The sequence below is a fragment of the Thermobia domestica genome, chromosome 11 (genome assembly GCF_964235325.1).
Source record: "Thermobia domestica chromosome 11, izTheDome1.hap1.1, whole genome shotgun sequence".
NCBI classification, from domain to species: Eukaryota; Metazoa; Arthropoda; class Insecta; order Zygentoma; family Lepismatidae; genus Thermobia; species Thermobia domestica.
The window spans coordinates 245,932,967-245,960,200 of record NC_137464.1 but is presented as its reverse complement, the minus strand read 5'-3'; positions in this window follow the sequence as shown (position 1 = coordinate 245,960,200).

Genomic DNA, 27,234 nt, shown 5'->3' with positions numbered 1-27,234 from the left:
GCGCAGGCAAGCATGAAGAAAATCGCATTTTCATGTACCGGTTCAAAATGGAGAAGAATAAAGGGCCCGCGAGATTTTAACTGGTTCTTGTAGTACTCAACGGGAGAAATCGATTAGTGAAGGAATTTTCAAAATCGGCGCAGGCAAACATGGAGTAAATGGCATTTTCATGTACCGGTTCAAAATGGGGAAGGAACAAGGTCCCGCGAGTTTGAACCGCTACGTTGTATGTTCACGAATGTGCCCGTCTTCTCAAATTTAGTTAATTACTGTGACACTGAAACATGTGACAGAGTCACATTGTGGATGACTCTGCAATCGGCAACCACTGCACATATACTCCTCCCGCCCCACAGTTTGATTATTTCGATACATTCCTCACGTGCTAACGACATGGTTCAACATCTGCAAGAAAGAGGTAAATGTAACGTTCAATTGGCAATAGCTTTTCACCAAATTAAGCTGCATGAAATCTGATTGCATATTTGACATACTGAGAAAATTCTAGCCCATGGCCATATGTATCACATATCCCACCAGTTCATAAAAATTTTGAACACAAAATTACGGTCGTCCGTGTGACGTACTCCCAAAAGGCCTAATGTGTATCACCCACCTCACATTCAATGAAACCACATCCGTGTAGAATTAAGAAAGGAACCTCTTATGATGTATACAGGATGTCTCAAACGTTCCCTGACATAGGGTAACTCTGTTATTATCAGAGTTACGACAAAATGTAAGAGGAAAAACATCTCGAAATATGACGTTTTCAATCTAAAGTGAACACTTTTTTAAAAAATCGGACAAGATGAATGTGCTGTATACTCTTTATGCACCCAATTTTAAATGAAAATGCAACGTTGTCATTTACCTGGACCCACGACATAAGTGAATGAAGTTACTGTTTGAAACGGGGGTTGGCCATCGACATGTTAGCGTAAAAGACAGTAACTTCACTCACTTCTGTTGTGGGTCCAGGTAAATGGCAACGTTGCATTTTCATTTCACATTGGGCGCATAGAGAGTGTACAGCGCAAACGGGTCATCCGATTTTAAAAATTCCTTCACTTTAGATTGAAAACATCATAATTGGATATGCTTTTCCCTCCTACATTCTGTTGTAACTCTGATAATAACAGAGTTACCCTATGTCAGGGGACTTTTGAGACACCCTGTATACCTTATTTAATGTATGTTTGATGTCACTATAACTGTAGTATAATTTAGTTTGTTTAAATTTACAATTTAATACAAGTAGATTCGGATTTACATGCGTAGGATTTTTATGCATCTAACTAATGAATTCTTTTATATTTATGCTTAACTTAGTGACTTGGCTTTGGACTGCAACTGATTATTGTAACCCATTATTGCTTGAGAAGAAACAAGATATCCGAATCTTCATTTGGAGAAATCAAAGGTCTATTGGAAAGCTGGGGATTACAATCATTAATTTCTACATTTCAAGGTGCGTAGTAAATAATATATTGTGTTTATTGTTAAATTACTATTATTGGGTTTAGAATCAATGAAGCACTTCATGATATTTTATGGGGATCAAGATGGGTGCCGGATAGATAAGTATTTGAGCGTCAGGCTCTTATTTCTTTTCAATTTAATATTTAATCAATGATTATTTTTCTCCCTCATTATTCCACCAAATCGTATTCCAAGATCATATATCCATTTTTGTTCGATATATCCATATTTTTGATCTCTTTCATATTTCTATATTTTCGATTTTTGATATTGTTTATATTTCGATATTGCTGTATTTTTCGATATTTCGAACAAGTTTCGATAGTTTGTCGACATCGATTATCTATATCTAAATTCGGATATCCCAAAGCCCTATCGAGCACCCTCCGAAATGAAGTTTTTGGCTATGGACCTGATTAGGGATGCGCACGAGACAAGACGAGACAATTTTTGTTACGAAATTCGAGACAAGATAGAGCTTTTCCAATAGAAACGGATCCAGTTTTCGAGACGAGACAACTTTCGCGGCACCTTTTCGAGAGGAGACAACCTCAAATCTTTTCTCTTGCGCATCCCTAGACTTGATCATGAGTTATCAAAAAAAAAATGTTAATGAGAAATAACATGTAAATACAATATAGGTAGCTAAAACATTTTTGTTTTCATTCTTCAGTAATGCATTGTTATTAATCTCAGGGGGGGCGGTGGCTCAGTGGTAGAGCGTTCACCTCCGGTGCTTGGGGTCCCTGGTTCGATCCCAACTCGCGCCGTGTGGACTTTGTGGTGGACAAACACCTTGCTCGTGGGTTTTCTCGGGGTTCTCCCGTTTCCTCCCACTTTCTTCATTCCACCATTTCACTCATTTCTCATTATCACCGTCTCCTTATCCTAACCGGCATAACCGTGGGACGTTAAACTTAAAGATTTCATTTTTTATTAATCTCAGCATTTTATAGTGTATTCTTAAGCTGCAGGTGATGTATAATTAAATTTTGAATTCAGTTAACTTATTTTGTTTCTCAGATTGTTTTTAAAATGTATGTACAAACGTTTATGTTCATTCTCGAGAGTTTAAAGTGACGTATAGTTATTAAACATAGTATTTAATATTGTACTCTTAACGTGGAAGTGATATACAGTTAACTTTTGAATTCAGTTAACATTTTTCTTTCTGAAATTGCTTTAAAAAGTATGTAAAAACGTTTTTATTTTCTTTCTTGAGTACTAAAAGTGATGCAAAGTTATTAAGCTTACTACTTTATATTGTATTCTCAACCCTAAACTGATACACAGTGCGTTTTTGAATAAATTGTCAAGTTATTTGAGTGATGAACACTGGTAGAAAATCCTGACTACTACTGGAACATTTTGATTTTAAGGTGACGACTACTGGTGCAAGGATTTTAAAATATTGTTTTTCCTTCAAGGGCTACTCCTTTTTGAATTCTGACTACATGGTCACTATAGGAAGGATCAGTGAGTCTTTCCAACTATGGTACAGCTCCGACAGATTCACGATGCTCAGAGAAGAGACAAAATAGTATGTTTTCAAACTTAAAGTGAGAACCACTGGCGTTTTTACCTTGCTATGCAAAAGTAAGTGAGTACTCCAATGGGGTTCCAATGCGGTACCTAATTTCTGCATTTTAGATATATGGAAATACATGTCTCTAAAATGTAAAGAACTGATTCTTTTTTTGGGGGGGGGGAATAAATTATAGGTATGTGGGGCTTGCATACTTGACGCTACAATTCGGAAATTGAATTAAAATATGACTAACAGCTATCAAGATGTTGTCAAATAAAGGGAGGACCAACACAGTTAAGGGGTTTTCGTGTTAGATGCTAAAATTTCCGAAATCGGTCATGGAAAGTTAATAAACACCAGTAGCAATTTCATCTTAAAGTAATTAGATATCTTCATGGAGTGTTAGAACATCATGGAGTCTACCAAAATTAAATTTTAAAAGCTTTTGAAAATATAATCTGACATTTGTAAACAGTATTTGAAATATGTGTTTACCCAAAACTTCCAGCTAGTACATCTAACATCTGGAGAAACACTGTGAAATAAAAGCGTACGAGATCTTGAAATTTCGGAAACAATTATTGGTGGCAACAAAATTAAATAAGATGGTACTTCTATGGGTTAAATGACTACCTCAGTACAATTTCGATCGAAAGATTAGTTCAGTCCTAGGTTTTCTTCAGGCAATTCCAAGGGTTCATCGAGCTGTCAATATCTAAGATAGTAAATAAGATATAAGGAATTATATATTTTATGATGTGAAAATAGAGATCTTTATGGATTTGTACTTTTGGGTCTTTCCTATAAGAAAAAAAAATCAGAAAACTACTGTATATACCTTAATAGACAATTCAGTGGGCGGGGACACAGTAGCTTAGTGGTGGGGTATTTAACTAATCTTTTTTTTTTTTTTTGCAGAAACTATTGGAGTATTCACTTAACCCATAGAAATACGATCATACTTAACTCCCTATTTAATTTTAAAATTAAATAAAAGGAAATATTTCAGTGTAGCGACCCACGATTATGCATTTTAGTCTCAGGGAGATTATGATTAAAGCAAGTGAATGTTGTTGACAGAATTGATGGAATGCAAAGGTGGGAGGAGAGTACCCCGAGAAAACCCACGAATACGATGTCCACTACAAACTGACTTGGCCGTGGATCGAACCAAGAACCCAATACACCAGAGGTAAGCACTCTACCACTAAGCCACTGTGCCCCCGCCCATTTAATTGTCTATTAAGGTATATACGGTTGTTTTCTGAAATTTCTTCTTCTTACAGCAAATACTCAAAAGTACAAATCCATGTGGGTCTCTATTTTTACGACGTCATAAAATACATAATTCCTTATATCTCGCTTGCTATATTAGATATTGACAAAAAATGTTCACTTTATTTCAGAGCCCGATGAACGCTTGGAATTGTCCAAAGAAAATTTAGAGCTGAATTAATCTTTCGATCGAAATTGTACTGACGAGTCTGAGGTTCTCACTTAACCCATATAAGTACCATCTTATTTAACTTTTGTTAGGATCAATAATTGTTTTCTGAAATTTCAAGATCTAATACGCTTTTATTGTATGGTGTCTCTCTAGCTGCTAGATGTACTAGCTGGAACTTTTAGGTAAATACATATTTCTAATACTCTTTACAAATGTCAAAATATATTTTACAAAACTTTTAAAATTTAATCTTGGTAGACCCCATGATGTTCTTAAACTCCATGGAAATACCTAATTATTTTAAGATGAAATTGCTACTGATGCTTTATTAACTTTCCATGACCGGTTTCGGAAATTTTACCACCTAACACGAAAACCCCATAACTATATGGATCCTCCCTTTATTTGACAATATCTTGATAGTCATATTTTAATTAATTTTCTAAATTGTACTGTCTAATATGCAAGCTCCACGTACCTATGGTGTCGCTTTTTATTTCACCATATTTCGGTAACTGTTAGGCGTACCGACTTGCGGTTTCGGTAAACACACACCTCTAACGTTCTTTAAAACGTTATTAAGACATATTTTAGAATATTTAGAAATGAGAGTTCTGGGAATATCATGGTACCCGAAAACCCCCATCAGGGCGTGTGTGTAGTGTATTTAATACTTTTGAGGTTGTTGTAAGCCCTAGTAATTACGTTTCCGAAACTGCACCATCTAGTACGCAAACTCCACAGTTCTGTAGTGTCGCTCTTTATTTTCCCATATCTCGATATCCATAAGGCTTACCGAGTTGAGGTTTTCGGTAAACAGATGTCAGTTCCTTACATTTTAGAGACATATATTTTCATATATCTAAAAAATACAGACATTAGGTACCCCATGGTAGCCCGAACACCATTGAGGTACCCACTTACTTTTGAATGGTAATACATTTTGAGTTGTTGTTCAGCATCAATAAACACTTCATAGTTTTTCTACGTGCAACCCAAAAGTCCATACCTGACCGAACAGATTTTGTCCATTTAATCTCAAAAATGTTAAGATACTTTGTATTGTTAAGTACAACCAAATTAAGCACACTGAATATAACATTTTAAATATTTTCTGATTTTTGTTGCAGGTATTTCGTGCATCAAACCAGGATTCTGCTTGAAAGACAGTCAAAAGAAGCAGTGTAGGTTGTGGCTAAAAGTACGCCCTTTCTGAAGACAGACTCAGTTGTACTTACATTATTTTGTACGAATATATAACCCTAATAAAGATACTGTACTACAAATTATTTCTTTCTTCCATAAATTATAATAAAATATTATCTCTGTTTAAAGAAAATGATTGTTAATGTTAAGTCATTTTAATTCTTTTTCTCTGTAATAAGAACATTATCCCTAGCAATATTTTTTATCTTTGTGCTATTGCGATTGGATGAAGTAAAATTCTATACCAAGCACTATTATTTCAGACATGCATTAATAACTAATGTATTGTTCTGTATGTAAGACAATGTGTATACTGAACATGTCTAGCGAAGGTGTTGTTTTAATACAGAATCTATAACTCAGCTTTTCAGTAGTCAACTTTATTGGGAATCCGAAGAAAGAAGTTAAAAAAAAATGTTGGACTTACCAGGGTGTGTGTGTTCGAATTCTGGACTAATCCAAATTATCCAGAGAAATCATTATATATTTCTTTGTTGCTATTTCAGATGTATCCTTTATCCAAGTCGTATGAAACGGAGACTTCATACATCGCTATACTTTGTATGAACTATGTTCCGTATTTACTTAATCACTTTGTAACTTTCTCTAGTGTTGACAAGGCCGCAGGTGTCAATCGAATAGTTTAGTGTTTCACTCATGTCACCTTGTGACTAAGGTACGTCCTGTCGGTATATATATGGTACTGGGTTCAATTAGCGATAAAATACATTTTTAGCGTTAAACAAATGCAAAAATCTACACGAAATGAGATACCGTGATCTCTGACTTACGGATAACACCAAGCAACTAATAGTACTGAGTGTGATTGAGTTTACTAATTACTATTTGGCTAAAATCAGTGTTCCTTTATCTATAGTTCTTTTCGTGCTTTGAATTGCAAAGTTTGAAATAACCGTTTTAAATTATTGTGTATATATATCTTCCGAGTAATTCTGAGAATCATTGCTCTTTCTTTAAGCAATGTATGAGACTGTTAAATTGCTCTTTCCTTAAAATGTTGCACTAAGAAGGATGCATCCAGGAAAGTCCAAATTTGCAGAATGTCTATAGCAGGGAAGAATAAATATGTTTAGTCGATGGCTGCACAACGCCTCCGCTGTCACCACGTTGTCACACAGCGAATACAGCGAACGTTTAAGAGTATTCTGCACTTACTATTAGGTATCGGCCTGGGAACTTTGGCGCATCTACCCAGTCTCCTTCTTGGTGTTTCATTTTTAATGGCGAGTACTGAGTAGGAATAATATTGTAAGCGAATGCGTTTCCGGCTGACACCACACTTTTAATTATTGCGACATTAAAAAAAAAAATACCTGTTAATTAAAATGTACAGAGAAGTTATTTCTGGAAAATTCTACTCAAGCCTCTTGTGGTAACAACTGCACTTTAGTGGAAGATACTATTAGGGAAAAGAATGAGGTAAAATAATCTTTATATCGTACAAGCAATGGATGATAACAGCTTAATAAATGATTGTACGTAAATCTTGTTTGAGTTTGAATATAGGATTGTATAAGGCTGTGCATTTTGCATTATTATTGAGGTGCTGCAACTAACTAACTGCAAACCATATGATAAATTCTTACAGTAATATATCACATATTGATTTACTCTGTATGGAAACGAAAATAGTTTAATATATGGTTAACCTCCTTTGTGCCAGGGGCGGAACCAGAGGGGGGCGATCGCCCCCCCCCCACAAGAGGAAACTTTCTTATTTTATATATAAATAAACCCATCCATAACAAGTTTGGAGCTCTTAAAAGTAGCAGTATTACCGCCGACCGCCCCCCCCCCAGAAGTACGTCCTGGATCCGCCCCTGCTTTGTGCCCATAATTTTAAAATTAACGCTTGTGTCACTTTTCAACACTTGACTTTGCAGTAGCTTTCCAACGAATTAGCAGGAAGCCCAAACTTATAGGACACCCTGCAGGTAAATACATTTCTTTGGACAGTTTCACTGCTCCAAACTAAGATTTGAAAAGTGTAGTATTGTTAATTTTATTATTATTGGCACAAAGGAGATCAACCATATTTTAAGCTATTTTTGTTTTCATACAGAGTAAAACAATATTTGACAACATTACAGTAAGAATGTATCATGCACTTTGCAGTATGTTGCAGCACTTTAATAATGGTGCACTATACGTACACTCTAGATCCTGCATATGTCCGATCCATACATTACAAGAAGGCAATATGTATTCGATACAGGTAAAATCTGTATATTTCATATGGACAACCTATTAGCTATATACATCCAATCTATACATTACATATGGCCAACCTGTACGCGACATACGTATAATCTATATGCTGCATGCAGACAGTCTGTAAGCTACATATATGCACTCTGTATGGTGCATACGGATATTCTGTATGCTGTATCTGGACAAGCTGTGTGCGACATAAGGAAAATCTGTATAATACATACGTACAATACGTATACTGTATCTAGTCGTACGTATGGGGCACAAGTACAATATAGATGCTGTCTCGGGGTTGAACGCAAGAAACATACGTACAGAACGTGTATTGCATACTTCTTGAAATCATGCTCCATCCTGATAGTCAGTGTATGTCGTCATTATTAACCCACATGCTACATACGACCCTGACGTCACAAAGCTAGATATTACCTCCGTATATACTTGTTACTGCAGATAACGTCACACGAATGACGTCATTGCACTTGTGCAGACAGTATGTATAATACATACTTTTTCAGCTATACGTTTGCTGCAGGATGTTATATACGGTTGTACGTTAAGTCCAGAAACTACAGGAATTACGAATGTAACCTACGTTTTTAAGTATGCCACCTACATTTTTTTTTCTCAGTGCACTACGTCAATGTAGTATTGAACGGGTATTATTCTGCACCCGAAAACACAATAAATAATTGTAAAATACTTCCACCTATATTTTTGTTGGGAGAGATCCAAACTTTGAGGACGGGGCTCTAATACTACAAACCACTACATCTATGTAGTATTGAACGTGTATTATTCTGCACCCGAAAAGAAAATAAATAATTGTAAAATACTTCCACCTATATTTTCTGAAAAAAAAATCATAGAACTAAATTGTTTTTTATCAGAGAAAGAATACAGAGGAAGTATAAGATTAAATTTTCATGCTACATCAATCATTTTCCTGTTATACAAGAACAGTTTTATTTTGGGGGGAGTCAGGACCCGATGGACCCCCTTGGATGCGCCATTGAGCTAACCTAAGATATCGGACATAATTTACCTAAGTTAAATAAATCTAACCAAGCTAACTTAAGCTACATTTATTAGAGATAAGATAATCTTAATTAACTGAAGCTACAAGTATAATCTGAACTAACCAAAGTTAAATTTATCAAAGTTAATCTAATTTAATGTAATTAACGTACATTTATCAAAGCTGAATACATATATATATTTTTAAAAAGCTAATCTAAATTACATTTAGAAAAGATCAAGTTAAACGTAATTAACCGAACCTAAGAAGCTGATTTAAACAAATTAAAGCTAATGTAAGTTACGTTACAAAAGTTAAACTAACCTTAGCTGAACTTAATTAATGGAACTAATTAGGCCTAGTCTACTTAAGCTACAATAACCAGAGATAATCTAATCCGATCTAAGCTAAGGTAACAGTAAGAAGTAGCATTATTATAAAAGAGTTAATTGTAATAAGTAAATGTAAGCTAAGGATTGTTAAAATCGTTTATCAAATACAACTCCTTAAGGCGGTGATGAATAAACATTTTTAAGAGAGAATCAAAGGAAAAAAATGTTAAAGGAACGAACTTAATTTATTGAAAAATAACAGTACATTCTAGAGAATTCATGCAATACTAACCCCTATGAGTAATTGAAGTTTGTCATAAATTGGAAGCAAATTTTGCCCATACAGCAAGCTCATAATGATTTGAGATTATGTGTAATAGGTGTGAAATAAATATGAACATGCAATAAAGTAGATCAGCTAGGGAGTTTAATGCAATATGCACGTCACAATGCATTTAGAACTAAGAGTGTTGCAGTAATGGGTAACTCTGAAACGATCCGTTCCAAAAGAACGAATCCCTCAGTAGAATGCAAGTATAGAATCTCTGAAAGGAACCGGATTGACTTTGTTGGAATCAAAAGACGGATTCATTCAGGAAACTTGTGGTAGCCTCACCCTCATTCACATTCACGGTTCTTAGTTTCTCTCTCTCCACGTGCATGGGTACACGCTATGTCGTACGTTTTTTCCACTCACCGCCGTCATAAGACATCCAATGTTTTATTACGTGGCACGTTACAGATGTTAACTGATGTTGTTCTTTACCCTTATTCCTGTAAAACATACCACGAGGTATAATCTCTTACGATAGCTAGTGAACGAAGGTCAATAGAACAGCTACAAGGAATTGCTTGTATTACAAATCAGTAACTCAATGTTTGGGTTTTTGAATGAACGGGGATCATAAGGAAGGCATTAATTCTGACATCGCACGAGTTTTAACAGACACCGCGACGAACTTAGTAACAACTAAGAATTAATTAAAGAGATTTTGAAAAACCATGAAATATTCTGAAGAGGACATTTATAGTACTGTACAATCTTATATAATTCAAGATTTGATTAATTGAATCGTCCAAAACGTCTCTTGTCCACTTTTCTGGAAATATTTTTTTTCGTAATTTTTTGTGTTGTTAATACTTAATTTCAGCTGATTTAATCCATTTAATGGTTCAGTTATTATTTGTTTTAGAGTTTACAAAACTTATTTTACTTCGTTTTCATCAGATGTACTAATTAAGATGATAAACAAGAAAAAAAGAGATTTTCCGAAAGATGTGTAAAATGGACAAGAGACGTTTTGGAAACGGGCAACACAAGTACAGTATCTATTTCATATATAAATTCAAATAAAAAATGTATAGATATAACTTGCACTGAAGTAACTGAAGACAGGTAACATGATTTTATTTCATCGTTAATCGTCAGGGGATGTCGTCCCCCCACTTCCAAAAAATAGGTATGACGTCCCCCCACTTCCTAAAAAAATTACAATGGGCAAAGATAGACAGGGTGGACGACGTGACGTCCCCCTACCTTTCCAGATCCACTTTTACCCCTGTTCCTATGGATACTTCTACAACAAGGTAAGTATACATTGGATGGTATAAGTGTGTCATGAAGAATAAATGATAGGCTAGTTTCTTTGCCTTCTCCTGCCAGATCTACGTGGACATATGGATTTTCTTTACAGGTACCAGGTAAGTATCTATGTTTAACTATTTTTTCTTCTTTCATTCATTATTTCTTTTGTACTGGTAAAAGTTCACTTTGTGCAGATCATTCGTAGGAACCAATACAATAAATAGCAATACGAGCAATTACACTCTATTAATTTTAACAAAATTTTTTCAAACTTCCCCAACCCAAACCTAACCCAACCCTACCCTACTTATTCCTACCTTGCGTCATGTCAACATGACAAAATTACTTGTTCTGCAAAAGTGCTCTTTTGCCCATATACGTTCTAGGATTGAGTATAGCCTGCTCCCTCCAATGATTTTTAACGAATCATAGTGATTCTAACGATTCATATTAGTTCATAATGAATGGGAATCGCATGTTATAAAGATTTAAGATGTAAATCTTGTGGTAAGGAAGCTTCAGTATAAGTAGTGGTAGTAGTAGCGGTGGTAGTAGTAGTAGTAGTAGTAGTTAGTAGCAATAGTAGTAGTAGTAGTAGTAGTAGTAGCAGTAGTAGTAGTAGTAGTAGTAGGAGGAGGAGGAACGGGTTAGAAGCCTCGCAGGGGTTGATTGGTTTCTGTTCTCGATATAAGTAGTAGTAGTAGTAGTACTAGTAGTAGTGACTCTTCCAGTTCCGGTGATAAAGAACTGGGGGGAGCGGGCTATACACAAGCCTACGTTCTATATATTATATTTAAAAACTATTCGTATAATGTAATGTACTTCGCCGTGACTGGTCCCTATTTTGTTTCCTTCTTTGTAGATAATAAATCCATCGTAGTTTCAACATGGAGGATAACTACATCTGTTAGATATTTTAAATGTTAAGTATGAATGACTATGGAAATGTCATTTACTACTAGTTTAACATACGTATTCCAGAAATTATGTTCCTTGACATATAAACCTATAGTCTTCTACCATTGATTGAACTTCATAATCTTATCAACATATAGGAAGAGAGCTACACCGTATATTAAATAGCAACTTCTCCAGACTACGTTGGTTAACATATTAGTTTTGAAACTTCAGAGTTAAGTCTCCTATAGGGAATTTTGATGAACATTCTAGTGTGTATTAGAGATAGTGATTCATATTGTTTGCGTGCCAATATGGATTCGGGGCAGAACATTTCCCGAAACGGTAGCTTCTTAGCAGTTAAACATAATTTTGCTACCTCAACAAATAGCATTATTCTTCCTTAACTTTATAAGATAATTTTACCTTTTAGACCGAATTATTTCTTCTTTGGTAATAGTATACATGAGAACGTCGTGATCTGCGTTTCTTCTGTGTTCTATTACCACTTCTACATTTCTACATGAAATACCATAAATTTTCTACGTAGTGCAATAGTAAGAAGTATCCATGTGCACAAGACATGCAATATGCGTTAAATTCCCCCACCCCCCTTACACACACATAGTCATAGATAACGTACAAGGCCACTACACATGCAGATATGAAGTACAGGTACGTTCTGTTTTATTTTCGTATCAATCGATAAGTAAATCAAAGTCGCTTTGTTACCCCCTTGGTAAGTTCGTAGATACTCAATGAATAATCCCTGAAAGTATGAGCTTCCAGCTCCTTCGGGAACTGACGCGGCTTTACGTATACTATATCCTCTTCTTTTAACGAGAGTATAATACTTCAAGCTAATTTACTGTGAATATATTTTTTTCGTAAATTAAAATTGTTGGTTTGAAACTTTTCATTGAAAAAAAAATATATTGTATATCTTCTTATTTTAAAATTTTCTTTCTTTTCTTCCTGTTCAGGTGCCAGAATTATACCTTTTTTCGACAGCGCTTTAGCTATGCTCCATGTAATGAAATAAGTTCTGGTGCTCAGATTTACAATACAGGTGCAATTACACACGCTAATTTAAAGTATGAAATACAAAACAATAAAATTACATGAAGTGTAGAAAACAATTGAACTAAAATGTAATACATCAATTGAAAACTGTAGTACTGTGAGTGCTAACCTGAAGCACTACAACTATAGTCTGCGTCACCTGAATTGCCGTGTAACATCAGCCAATAAGCTCGCAGTGCGCTGTTACTAAACTTTCAGAGAGGAATCTAATCATTCATAATTGATTTTGTTCGTATTTGTGGACAATTATGAATGATTAGATTCCTCTCTGAAAGTTTAGTAACAGCACACTGCGAGCTTATTAGCTGATGCCACATGTCAATTCGGGTGACGCGAACTATATAAACAGATGCATTTACTCCACCTAGTTGACTAATTAAGTCAGTGGAGTTCGATGCACTGATGCTCAGAAATGAAATGAAAATGATGGACTGTAAATCGGTTTCTAATATATCTTTTAGGGAGTAATCCTACTCTTCTTTCTATTCGTCAGATTAGGAATTACGTTACGGGTCGGATAGAACCTATCAAGGGGCCACATCTGACCCGTGGACCGTAGTTTGCAAATCACTGTCCTAAGGGATAAAAAATATGTCTACTTTTTAAAACAAAACACCATATTTCTTGTAATTTTCTTTTGGCAGACCTAAAATAAATCTGTAGGGAAATAAAATATTTATTTTTAAAAATCGTTGTAAAATATGATTATTTTGATGATTTTGTAGGTCCTTTGCTATTAAAATTTCTCTCTCTCTACATCTTGGCTTCGTTATGTTCGTAACAGCAAGTTGATTTTTTCCTCTGTTTAGTACGTGATGATGTGTTTTTTTATAGACACGTTTTACAACAAAAAAATAAAGTTGTTTTTGTCGTTACTTGTTATTTTCGATGAAAATGGAAAATTGTATTTTTTAAGAGGCCAGAGTGAAAGGGAAGCAAAAGTGTGGATACAATCAAGAAAAAGAAAAAAAGGTATTTTTTAAAAAATAAAAAAAACATCTATGTAACAAGAATGAAGCACAAATCAACAGATTTCATAGCCCCAAAGAACTGTCATGAAACAGAAAAGAACTGTTTGTTTTATTTTTTTAATATTTTAAATCGAAAAGAGAAAAAAAATTTCTCCTAAATTGCTTACCTTTCGGATATGTTGTATTTATTTTCAACAACAAAGGGGGAAAAATGGTAGGGTAGAACATACGACAGAAAGAGAAATTGTGTTGTGGATGTTAGCAAATCAAACCATCAAAAAATACACAGTATCTACGAGGGAAAGCTCAAAAATAAAGGGACTTGTAATTTCTCGCACTGCGGTTTGGTAACACGGTTAGTATCCAGCGCTGAATTAGTATCGTCTGCAATACTTCTATGCAACATGTAATTTCTCGCACTGCGGTTTGGTAACACGGTTAGTACCCAGCGCTGAATTAGTATCGTCTGCAATACTTCTATGCAACATGTAATTTCTCGCACTGCGGTTTGGTAACACGGTTAGTATCCAGCGTGGAATTAGTATCGTCTGCAATACTTCTATGCAACATGTAATTTCTCGCACTGCGGTTTGGTAACACGGTTAGTATCCAGCGCTGAATTAGTATCGTCTGCAATACTTCTATGCAACATGTAATTTCTCGCACTGCGGTTTGGTAACACGGTTAGTATCCAGCGCTGAATTAGTATCGTCTGCAATACTTCTATGCAACATGTAATTTCTCGCACTGCGGTTTGGTAACACGGTTAGTATCCAGCGCTGAATTAGTATCGTCTGCAATACTTCTATGCAACATGTAATTTCTCGCACTGCGGTTTGGTAACACGGTTAGTATCCAGCGCTGAATTAGTATCGTCTGCAATACTTCTATGCAACATGTAATTTCTCGCACTGCGGTTTGGTAACACGGTTAGTATCCAGCGCTGAATTAGTATCGTAAAGGGACTTGTAATTTCTCGCACTGCGGTTTGGTAACACGGTTAGTATCCAGCGTGGAATTAGTATCGTCTGCAATACTTCTATGCAACATGTAATTTCTCGCACTGCGGTTTGGTAACACGGTTAGTATCCAGCGCTGAAGTAGTATCGTAAAGGGACTTGTAATTTCTCGCACTGCGGTTTGGTAACACGGTTAGTATCCAGCGTGGAATTAGTATCGTCTGCAATACTTCTATGCAACATGTAATTTCTCGCACTGCGGTTTGGTAACACGGTTAGTATCCAGCGCTGAAGTAGTATCGTAAAGGGACTTGTAATTTCTCGCACTGCGGTTTGGTAACACGGTTAGTATCCAGCGTGGAATTAGTATCGTCTGCAATACTTCTATGCAACATGTAATTTCTCGCACTGCGGTTTGGTAACACGGTTAGTATCCAGCGCTGAAGTAGTATCGTAAAGGGACTTGTAATTTCTCGCACTGCGGTTTGGTAACACGGTTAGTATCCAGCGTGGAATTAGTATCGTCTGCAATACTTCTATGCAACATGTAATTTCTCGCACTGCGGTTTGGTAACACGGTTAGTATCCAGCGTGGAATTAGTATCGTCTGCAATACTTCTATGCAACATGTAATTTCTCGCACTGCGGTTTGGTAACACGGTTAGTATCCAGCGCTGAATTAGTATCGTCTGCAATACTTCTATGCAACATGTAATTTCTCGCACTGCGGTTTGGTAACACGGTTAGTATCCAGCGCTGAATTAGTATCGTAAAGGGACTTGTAATTTCTCGCACTGCGGTTTGGTAACACGGTTAGTATCCAGCGTGGAATTAGTATCGTCTGCAATACTTCTATGCAACATGTAATTTCTCGCACTGCGGTTTGGTAACACGGTTAGTATCCAGCGCTGAATTAGTATCGTCTGCAATACTTCTATGCAACATGTAATTTCTCGCACTGCGGTTTGGTAACACGGTTAGTATCCAGCGCTGAAGTAGTATCGTAAAGGGACTTGTAATTTCTCGCACTGCGGTTTGGTAACACGGTTAGTATCCAGCGTGGAATTAGTATCGTCTGCAATACTTCTATGCAACATGTAATTTCTCGCACTGCGGTTTGGTAACACGGTTAGTATCCAGCGTGGAATTAGTATCGTCTGCAATACTTCTATGCAACATGTAATTTCTCGCACTGCGGTTTGGTAACACGGTTAGTATCCAGCGCTGAATTAGTATCGTCTGCAATACTTCTATGCAACATGTAATTTCTCGCACTGCGGTTTGGTAACACGGTTAGTATCCAGCGCTGAAGTAGTATCGTAAAGGGACTTGTAATTTCTCGCACTGCGGTTTGGTAACACGGTTAGTATCCAGCGTGGAATTAGTATCGTCTGCAATACTTCTATGCAACATGTAATTTCTCGCACTGCGGTTTGGTAACACGGTTAGTATCCAGCGTGGAATTAGTATCGTCTGCAATACTTCTATGCAACATGTAATTTCTCGCACTGCGGTTTGGTAACACGGTTAGTATCCAGCGCTGAATTAGTATCGTCTGCAATACTTCTATGCAACATGTAATTTCTCGCACTGCGGTTTGGTAACACGGTTAGTATCCAGCGCTGAATTAGTATCGTAAAGGGACTTGTAATTTCTCGCACTGCGGTTTGGTAACACGGTTAGTATCCAGCGTGGAATTAGTATCGTCTGCAATATTTCTATGCAACATGTAATTTCTCGCACTGCGGTTTGGTAACACGGTTAGTATCCAGCGCTGAATTAGTATCGTCTGCAATACTTCTATGCAACATGTAATTTCTCGCACTGCGGTTTGGTAACACGGTTAGTATCCAGCGCTGAAGTAGTATCGTAAAGGGACTTGTAATTTCTCGCACTGCGGTTTGGTAACACGGTTAGTATCCAGCGTGGAATTAGTATCGTCTGCAATACTTCTATGCAACATGTAATTTCTCGCACTGCGGTTTGGTAACACGGTTAGTATCCAGCGTGGAATTAGTATCGTCTGCAATACTTCTATGCAACATGTAATTTCTCGCACTGCGGTTTGGTAACACGGTTAGTATCCAGCGCTGAATTAGTATCGTCTGCAATACTTCTATGCAACATGTAATTTCTCGCACTGCGGTTTGGTAACACGGTTAGTATCCAGCGCTGAATTAGTATCGTAAAGGGACTTGTAATTTCTCGCACTGCGGTTTGGTAACACGGTTAGTATCCAGCGTGGAATTAGTATCGTCTGCAATACTTCTATGCAACATGTAATTTCTCGCACTGCGGTTTGGTAACACGGTTAGTATCCAGCGCTGAATTAGTATCGTCTGCAATACTTCTATGCAACATGTAATTTCTCGCACTGCGGTTTGGTAACACGGTTAGTATCCAGCGCTGAATTAGTATCGTAAAGGGACTTGTAATTTCTCGCACTGCGGTTTGGTAACACGGTTAGTATCCAGCGTGGAATTAGTATCGTCTGCAATACTTCTATGCAACATGTAATTTCTCGCACTGCGGTTTGGTAACACGGTTAGTATCCAGCGCTGAAGTAGTATCGTAAAGGGACTTGTAATTTCTCGCACTGCGGTTTGGTAACACGGTTAGTATCCAGCGTGGAATTAGTATCGTCTGCAATACTTCTATGCAACATGTAATTTCTCGCACTGCGGTTTGGTAACACGGTTAGTATCCAGCGCTGAAGTAGTATCGTAAAGGGACTTGTAATTTCTCGCACTGCGGTTTGGTAACACGGTTAGTATCCAGCGTGGAATTAGTATCGTCTGCAATACTTCTATGCAACATGTAATTTCTCGCACTGCGGTTTGGTAACACGGTTAGTATCCAGCGCTGAAGTAGTATCGTAAAGGGACTTGTAATTTCTCGCACTGCGGTTTGGTAACACGGTTAGTATCCAGCGTGGAATTAGTATCGTCTGCAATACTTCTATGCAACATGTAATTTCTCGCACTGCGGTTTGGTAACACGGTTAGTATCCAGCGCTGAAGTAGTATCGTAAAGGGACTTGTAATTTCTCGCACTGCGGTTTGGTAACACGGTTAGTATCCAGCGTGGAATTAGTATCGTCTGCAATACTTCTATGCAACATGTAATTTCTCGCACTGCGGTTTGGTAACACGGTTAGTATCCAGCGTGGAATTAGTATCGTCTGCAATACTTCTATGCAACATGTAATTTCTCGCACTGCGGTTTGGTAACACGGTTAGTATCCAGCGTGGAATTAGTATCGTCTGCAATACTTCTATGCAACATGTAATTTCTCGCACTGCGGTTTGGTAACACGGTTAGTATCCAGCGTGGAATTAGTATCGTCTGCAATACTTCTATGCAACATGTAATTTCTCGCACTGCGGTTTGGTAACACGGTTAGTATCCAGCGTGGAATTAGTATCGTCTGCAATACTTCTATGCAACATGTAATTTCTCGCACTGCGGTTTGGTAACACGGTTAGTATCCAGCGTGGAATTAGTATCGTCTGCAATACTTCTATGCAACATGTAATTTCTCGCACTGCGGTTTGGTAACACGGTTAGTATCCAGCGTGGAATTAGTATCGTCTGCAATACTTCTATGCAACATGTAATTTCTCGCACTGCGGTTTGGTAACACGGTTAGTATCCAGCGTGGAATTAGTATCGTCTGCAATACTTCTATGCAACATGTAATTTCTCGCACTGCGGTTTGGTAACACGGTTAGTATCCAGCGTGGAATTAGTATCGTCTGCAATACTTCTATGCAACATGTAATTTCTCGCACTGCGGTTTGGTAACACGGTTAGTATCCAGCGTGGAATTAGTATCGTCTGCAATACTTCTATGCAACATGTAATTTCTCGCACTGCGGTTTGGTAACACGGTTAGTATCCAGCGCTGAATTAGTATCGTCTGCAATACTTCTATGCAACATGTAATTTCTCGCACTGCGGTTTGGTAACACGGTTAGTATCCAGCGCTGAATTAGTATCGTAAAGGGACTTGTAATTTCTCGCACTGCGGTTTGGTAACACGGTTAGTATCCAGCGTGGAATTAGTATCGTCTGCAATACTTCTATGCAACATGTAATTTCTCGCACTGCGGTTTGGTAACACGGTTAGTATCCAGCGCTGAAGTAGTATCGTAAAGGGACTTGTAATTTCTCGCACTGCGGTTTGGTAACACGGTTAGTATCCAGCGTGGAATTAGTATCGTCTGCAATACTTCTATGCAACATGTAATTTCTCGCACTGCGGTTTGGTAACACGGTTAGTATCCAGCGCTGAAGTAGTATCGTAAAGGGACTTGTAATTTCTCGCACTGCGGTTTGGTAACACGGTTAGTATCCAGCGTGGAATTAGTATCGTCTGCAATACTTCTATGCAACATGTAATTTCTCGCACTGCGGTTTGGTAACACGGTTAGTATCCAGCGCTGAAGTAGTATCGTAAAGGGACTTGTAATTTCTCGCACTGCGGTTTGGTAACACGGTTAGTATCCAGCGTGGAATTAGTATCGTCTGCAATACTTCTATGCAACATGTAATTTCTCGCACTGCGGTTTGGTAACACGGTTAGTATCCAGCGTGGAATTAGTATCGTCTGCAATACTTCTATGCAACATGTAATTTCTCGCACTGCGGTTTGGTAACACGGTTAGTATCCAGCGTGGAATTAGTATCGTCTGCAATACTTCTATGCAACATGTAATTTCTCGCACTGCGGTTTGGTAACACGGTTAGTATCCAGCGTGGAATTAGTATCGTCTGCAATACTTCTATGCAACATGTAATTTCTCGCACTGCGGTTTGGTAACACGGTTAGTATCCAGCGTGGAATTAGTATCGTCTGCAATACTTCTATGCAACATGTAATTTCTCGCACTGCGGTTTGGTAACACGGTTAGTATCCAGCGTGGAATTAGTATCGTCTGCAATACTTCTATGCAACATGTAATTTCTCGCACTGCGGTTTGGTAACACGGTTAGTATCCAGCGTGGAATTAGTATCGTCTGCAATACTTCTATGCAACATGTAATTTCTCGCACTGCGGTTTGGTAACACGGTTAGTATCCAGCGCTGAATTAGTATCGTCTGCAATACTTCTATGCAACATGTAATTTCTCGCACTGCGGTTTGGTAACACGGTTAGTATCCAGCGCTGAATTAGTATCGTAAAGGGACTTGTAATTTCTCGCACTGCGGTTTGGTAACACGGTTAGTATCCAGCGTGGAATTAGTATCGTCTGCAATACTTCTATGCAACATGTAATTTCTCGCACTGCGGTTTGGTAACACGGTTAGTATCCAGCGCTGAAGTAGTATCGTAAAGGGACTTGTAATTTCTCGCACTGCGGTTTGGTAACACGGTTAGTATCCAGCGTGGAATTAGTATCGTCTGCAATACTTCTATGCAACATGTAATTTCTCGCACTGCGGTTTGGTAACACGGTTAGTATCCAGCGCTGAAGTAGTATCGTAAAGGGACTTGTAATTTCTCGCACTGCGGTTTGGTAACACGGTTAGTATCCAGCGTGGAATTAGTATCGTCTGCAATACTTCTATGCAACATGTAATTTCTCGCACTGCGGTTTGGTAACACGGTTAGTATCCAGCGCTGAAGTAGTATCGTAAAGGGACTTGTAATTTCTCGCACTGCGGTTTGGTAACACGGTTAGTATCCAGCGTGGAATTAGTATCGTCTGCAATACTTCTATGCAACATGTAATTTCTCGCACTGCGGTTTGGTAACACGGTTAGTATCCAGCGTGGAATTAGTATCGTCTGCAATACTTCTATGCAACATGTAATTTCTCGCACTGCGGTTTGGTAACACGGTTAGTATCCAGCGTGGAATTAGTATCGTCTGCAATACTTCTATGCAACATGTAATTTCTCGCACTGCGGTTTGGTAACACGGTTAGTATCCAGCGCTGAATTAGTATCGTCTGCAATACTTCTATGCAACATGTAATTTCTCGCACTGCGGTTTGGTAACACGGTTAGTATCCAGCGCTGAATTAGTATCGTCTGCAATACTTCTATGCAACATGTAATTTCTCGCACTGCGGTTTGGTAACACGGTTAGTATCCAGCGCTGAATTAGTATCGTCTGCAATACTTCTATGCAACATGTAATTTCTCGCACTGCGGTTTGGTAACACGGTTAGTATCCAGCGTGGAATTAGTATCGTCTGCAATACTTCTATGCAACATGTAATTTCTCGCACTGCGGTTTGGTAACACGGTTAGTATCCAGCGCTGAATTAGTATCGTCTGCAATACTTCTATGCAACATGTAATTTCTCGCACTGCGGTTTGGTAACACGGTTAGTATCCAGCGTGGAATTAGTATCGTCTGCAATACTTCTATGCAACATGTAATTTCTCGCACTGCGGTTTGGTAACACGGTTAGTATCCAGTGCTGAATTAGTATCGTCTGCAATACTTCTATGCAACATGTCACTCTTATTCCTGCATTAGTCGTTGGAGAGCAGCACACCGTTAAACATGGTAGTTCAATCGTTGATCTACACCAAGGAGGAAATGAGGACAGTGCTTCGTTTTTGTTGGAGGAAGGTGTTAAACCAGCGGAAATTATTCGTCGAATGCAAGCGCAGTATGGTGATAGCTATTTATCGCAAAGCAAGATCTACGAATTGATAGAGCGTTTTAAACAGGGAAGAACTACTTTATGTGACGAGGAGGGATCGCGAAGGCCATCGATTATGCTAACACTATTCTGGGATATGGAAGGTGTAGTAGCCATTATTTAACCCCAAGAGGCGAAATTGCAAACAAAGACAACTATTGTGATGTGTTGCGAACTAAACTGACACCTGCAATCACATCGAAACGTCATTGATGGTGCAAAATTGGTTACAAGTGCAACCGAAAACCCTTTTTTTTTTCGACGGAATCAAAAACTTGTAAAAGGTTGGAAAAAGTGCGTCGAAGTGCAAGGAGATTATCTAGAAAAATAATGTATGTTTCAGTATTCTATTATTAGAATAAATGTACCTTTCCTCAGTCCCTTTACTTTTTGAGTTCCCCTCGTACTTACTTTTTTTAATGATACATTTTTTTTAAACTGCAGGATGATGGATTTAAACAGAACTCAGTAAAGAATAACGAATTTTGCGAGGAATCCTATTTACAAAACAAAAACATTTCAATCTATAAGTAAAGCTAATATGCAACCCTCGCGACATATAAGAGTCACGGGTTACATATACATTTAGGCGAAAATATTAATATTCTTAATCCTTATTGTAAAAATGCAAGATACGCATCAGTCTGTCGTTACGCTATTATTCCTAAATAGTTCAGAATCAGGTTAATAGTTGTTCTGCTAGCTGTACTGCTTCCTACCTGTCGCCAAAAGGTGTCGCTAGCGAGCAGGGAATTTGTAGGCGATCTGAAGGCTAGGTGCAGAGCTACATTTAAAAAAAAAAGTACTTGTCAACACAAGTACAACCTGGAGCGTTCTTGAGGTCTTTGATCTATGCTTACCCATCCAATGATCTCATCAAACTCCAGCTACCATCAAGGGTTGCACGATGGTTCAGTACTAAAGCGTTTACCTTTGGTGCATGGCGTCCTTGGTTCTATCCCCGTCCAAATAAGTTTGTGATGGACAACATAATGTCCGTCGGTTTTCTCGGGTATTCCCATTTCCTCCCGCATTCTCACCCTACCGATTCTTCCATCAACATTCACTTGCATTAATCATCGTGTTCCTAGCCTAACAGGTGTAATACGTGGGAGGGAGAATTGATATCGCTTTGGTTTTAAAAATACTTAGTAGAATCCAGTGATTCTAAGTAACTTTTGTGCCCCTGATTCCTTGGCCCAGGAATCAATTTCCTAAGAGGATATAGGACCACCCCATTCTAAATTTTGGCATGGGTACATTGATCCAGCCGTTTATTTTGGGGAGAGGTACGTGGGTACATTCCTTAAATTTTGGAAATTGTCAAATTAAAAAATTGTGTAGCATTGTATAAAGGCATTTTATTTACCTCTAAAAGCTTGGATAACCTATCTCACTCTTCTACGGGTAAAAAAGAGCCAAATATTCAAATATGTTAAAAGTTATTTATCATAATTTATCCTCTAAAATAAGTTTTTATTACATCATATGTGGACTGTCATGGATAATTACATGGGTCCATTCTCTTTAATAAATCATAGATATCGTGGTGCTCCCGAGTGGTACATTAGCCCATTCCTTAAATTTGGGAATTGCCAAAATAATAAAATTTGGTAATTTCTGTATATAACTGGGGTATATAACTCTGAAAATTGGGTAGTTCACTTTGTGTCCTTTGATGAGTGTCGCGAAAAAATATTAACGCATGAAATGCGTTTCTCCACAAGGGAGATCTTTATCCTAACTTATTCTTTGAGATAAGATTTTATTATAGGATATGATAGTATGGGTGGGCACATTGGTTCATTCTCTTTCATAAGTCAGTGCAGCTCTACATACGAACAATAAGACAATAAAGTTCCCGGATTGAATTTTTACAAAGAGACACGTGTCTATCACAGAAATAACAACAGCGTTGCGAGCACACATCTCTGTCGAATGACTAAATCTAGTTTTAGCATGCTCCGTTCAGCAGTCGAGACCCGGAAAATGAAATAAAATGAAATCTCTGAGTTTTACGTCCCACGGTTATGCCGGTTAGGCTAAAGGAGACGGTGAAGATGAGAAATGAATGAAATGGTGGAATGAAGAAAGTGGGAGGAAACGGGAGAACCGCGAGAAAACCCACACACACGGTGTTTATCCACCACAAAGTTCACAGGGCGTGAGCCAGATCATGCACCAGAGGTGAACGCTCTACCACTGAGCCACCGCGGCCCCCAGTCAAGATACGGAGTTTGACAGTACCTTTTCCTGCGCATTAACTTGGTCGTATTTCCAGCATGCAGAAGGGATTGCTACAATCAAGTTTTGTGCATAAAATTTGAAAAACAGTAGAATACTTCCAAGCACTAACATTGTCTAGTGCAAGCACATTTGAGTGGCACAAATGCTTTTGTAAGGACAAGCAGTCTTTAGAGGATAATGAGAAGGCAGGCTGATCAAGCACACAAAGGGATGACAAGACAATGGGCTCCGTAAGAAACCTTCATACTAACGACAATCATTTGGATATTAGGGATATCAGCAGTATCCTCGACATTAATGAGACCATTGAGAGTAAGAGTAACATGAAAACGTGGGGAAATGTCTGTACCACAGTTGTAAATTTGTTAGGTCGCTTTAAACTAAAAACAAGTCATTGTCATCAACCATCCACCGTACACAACAGATTTAATAACACTAGTTGACTACTTTCTATACCTGAAGTTGAAACTACATCTAAAGGGCAAGATGTTTAAGGTAGAGACCTGCACGGGCCGGGCCGGGCTTGGGCGGGCCGACAGTGTTATTTCTTTGGGCCGGGCCGGGCTTGGGCTGGCCGACACTTATTTCTCTTCAGGTCGGGCCGGGGTGGGGCCGATCAATTGCAATACTTTAATAATTATTGACTTTCGTTAAACGATAATTGGAATAAAGCCAAACGTTGAAGAACTGTGTCCGTGTAAAATGTTACAATCATTTGCTATTTACAGTTTGTGTTGCTTAGCAGCTCCACTTTTACTATAGAGGATTGCAGGCATTATGCGGTAAATTGAGCTCTGACCTTGACCTTCACTAAACTCAAAATATGAGAAGAAGGGATGGAAATGTTTTGCCTGTCGCTAAACAATATTGCCATCTTCACTTTATGCTAAAAATCAATTAAGTTAGATTTTTGTTACAGGAAATGGAGTTTTCGTTCTCTCGATGACAGGCAAAGTTCTAGGAGGCAATGGTACCATTCGGGAGGCAAGCGTCAGGTTGTGAACCAGAGTTTAGAAAATGTTTCTGAGGGTTAGGTCAAATTTAGTACTAAATTTTGAGAAAGATTGAGGCTCGAGCTAATTTTAAAAAAAAATTATCGGGCCGGGGTCGGGCCAAAAACATTTAAAATTTATCGGGCCCGGGCCGGGCTTGGGCCAATAATTTTAAAAAACCTATCGGGCCGGGTCGGGCTCGGGCCGAAAATCTCCAAAACTTTTCGGGCCCGGGCTGGACCGGGCCTAGCTACGTCCGGGCTGGATTGGGCTCGGGCCGAAAAAATCGGCCCGTGCAGGTCTCTAGTTTGAGGACGTGGAGGCCATCAACATAGCCTTGAAGGACATCCAAGAAGATGACTTCTGAAACAGGTTCCAATCACTGTAGAAACGTGCAAAATTGTATATGGAGAAAGGAGATGACTATTTCGAAACCTGAAAGCCAGAGGCAACCAGGGGCGGATCCAGGACGGACGATCGCCCCGCCACTGGAGGCAACTCGTAGCTGAATAAAGAGGCGAGGCGCAGAACAACGGATCATAATACTCATTGGTAGTAGATCTGGCTTGCCTCACACTCCGGCAGAATGCCCCTTTTCAATTTTGGGTCCTCCAGTACTCCAATGAGCATAGTATGAAACCAATCTCTTGAGGAGGGCTGAAAGCCGGTGTTCTCTGAACTGCTCTGTTTCTTTTTTTTTTTTTTTTTTTTTTTTTTTTTTTTTTTTTTTTTAGGCGTTCTGGGAAATTCTAATTCATGTTCATTTTTATCTGCTCTAATACATTAAGAGCATACCTGCTCATTTGCAAATTTGTTTGAAACATTAAACTTATTGATATCCTCTTTAGATTCAGAATGTTTTTCTAAACTCTAAGCCAAGTTCTTGAATTCAAAATAGCTTTCGGAACACTGTAGGGGGTTGAGCATGCATGGAAAGCCTAACGCAATTTTAATTCTTATTATTGTTATAGGCACTATAGTGATGTGAAAACCGATGTCGTCGCCCACCAGCGTGGTCGAAAACTTGGGGGAGGGAGGGAAAGGGTGGGGTGCAGAAAATCATAGACCTTCACGTTGGCGGTCCTAGTAGCCCTCCTAATTGTAACAGGGCCATGGACCATACCTCGTCGAAAAGCTTATGAAACACATATTCACACTGTTGAAAATGGTTTCTTAAATTCGAGAAAAAAAATCCTCGTATTTGAGAACATCCATTTCTTACCTGTGCACCGAGTAATACATTCTTAAAAGTGAGATTTCGATTTTCTCAAATCATTTTGAGAAATAATGACTCAAATGTGAGGAATTATGTCTCATTTCTGAGGGTGCAAATGCTTTCTCAAATTTGAAAAAAAAAAAGTATATTATTTCTTAAAATTACTAAATGAACATCTGAGCAAATAAGGTACATAACACCAATTTTGAGAAACACATCTCCCCCCAAAAATTGAGACGTGTCTTTCTCCAAAGTGAGAAACGGTGCACAGAAACAGAGTTCTCAAATACGATAAGGAAAAAGGGTATAAACAAAATATAAACATGCAAAAAAAAAAAAAATCAAACTATTAGTACATACAGAATTTTGAACATCTATAGTTATATTATTTAAAATATAACATATTTAAACCTTCATTTCAAGGAAATTAGATTCCTTAATAACGAAATATTTGTTTTACAACAAACCAAAAAATTAAGCAGATAAATTATCTAAAAGCTGCCAAGCAACGAACGTCCACATTTTCAGTACACCAGTATTATCCATTTCTATCACTGTCCCCCTTAGCCTTGGAGCACAATCTTGGGACGTTAATTTTTTTTTTAAATGAAATCTTTGATTTTTACGTCACACAGTTGTGTCGGGTAGGCTAAAGGAGACGATGATGATGAGAATGAATGAGATAGTAGAATGAAGAAAATGGGAAGAAACGGAAGAATCTCGAGAAAACCCACGCACACTGTCTTTATCCACCACAAAGCCCACTTGCCTCGAGGTGGCATCGAACCAAGAACCTCATGCACCAGAAGTGAATGCTATACCACTTAGCTATCGCGGTCCCTACGTTAAATTAAGAACAAATGGGTATATTGCTCCATGCAGTGTGAGAATTGTCGGGGGATGCCAGGGATTTCCCCTCAGGAAAATTTAACGCCGTTGGAGAAGAAAATTTTCATCCCTGGTAGGGATAATTTTTCAAATTCTCTCTGTATAGATAGTGTATGTGTGAGACGACAGGATACGTATATGGGTGACATTCATCCCTCCCCCCAGATAAAAATATTCGGTGCAGATTGATTGTATGAATCCACATATTTGTAAAATTTACAGAAGAAATTTGTAATAATATTTTAATGGACTAGTGTGTAAGTAATCAAAATATGGTGTGCTCTTACCTGTGAGATGTGTATTTACGTGAAAATATATTAAAAGGTCGAACCTGGTATGCACGTATTCGCCCATAAGATATGTAGTGGTAGATTAATAAAGAATGGTATGACGAGCAACGAATGAAACGAGCAAATAACATTAACAAAAAGATATCTTTGTATCGTGAAAGCAGTGGTTTTCTATAATCGTTGTTTACGAGTATACCCAAC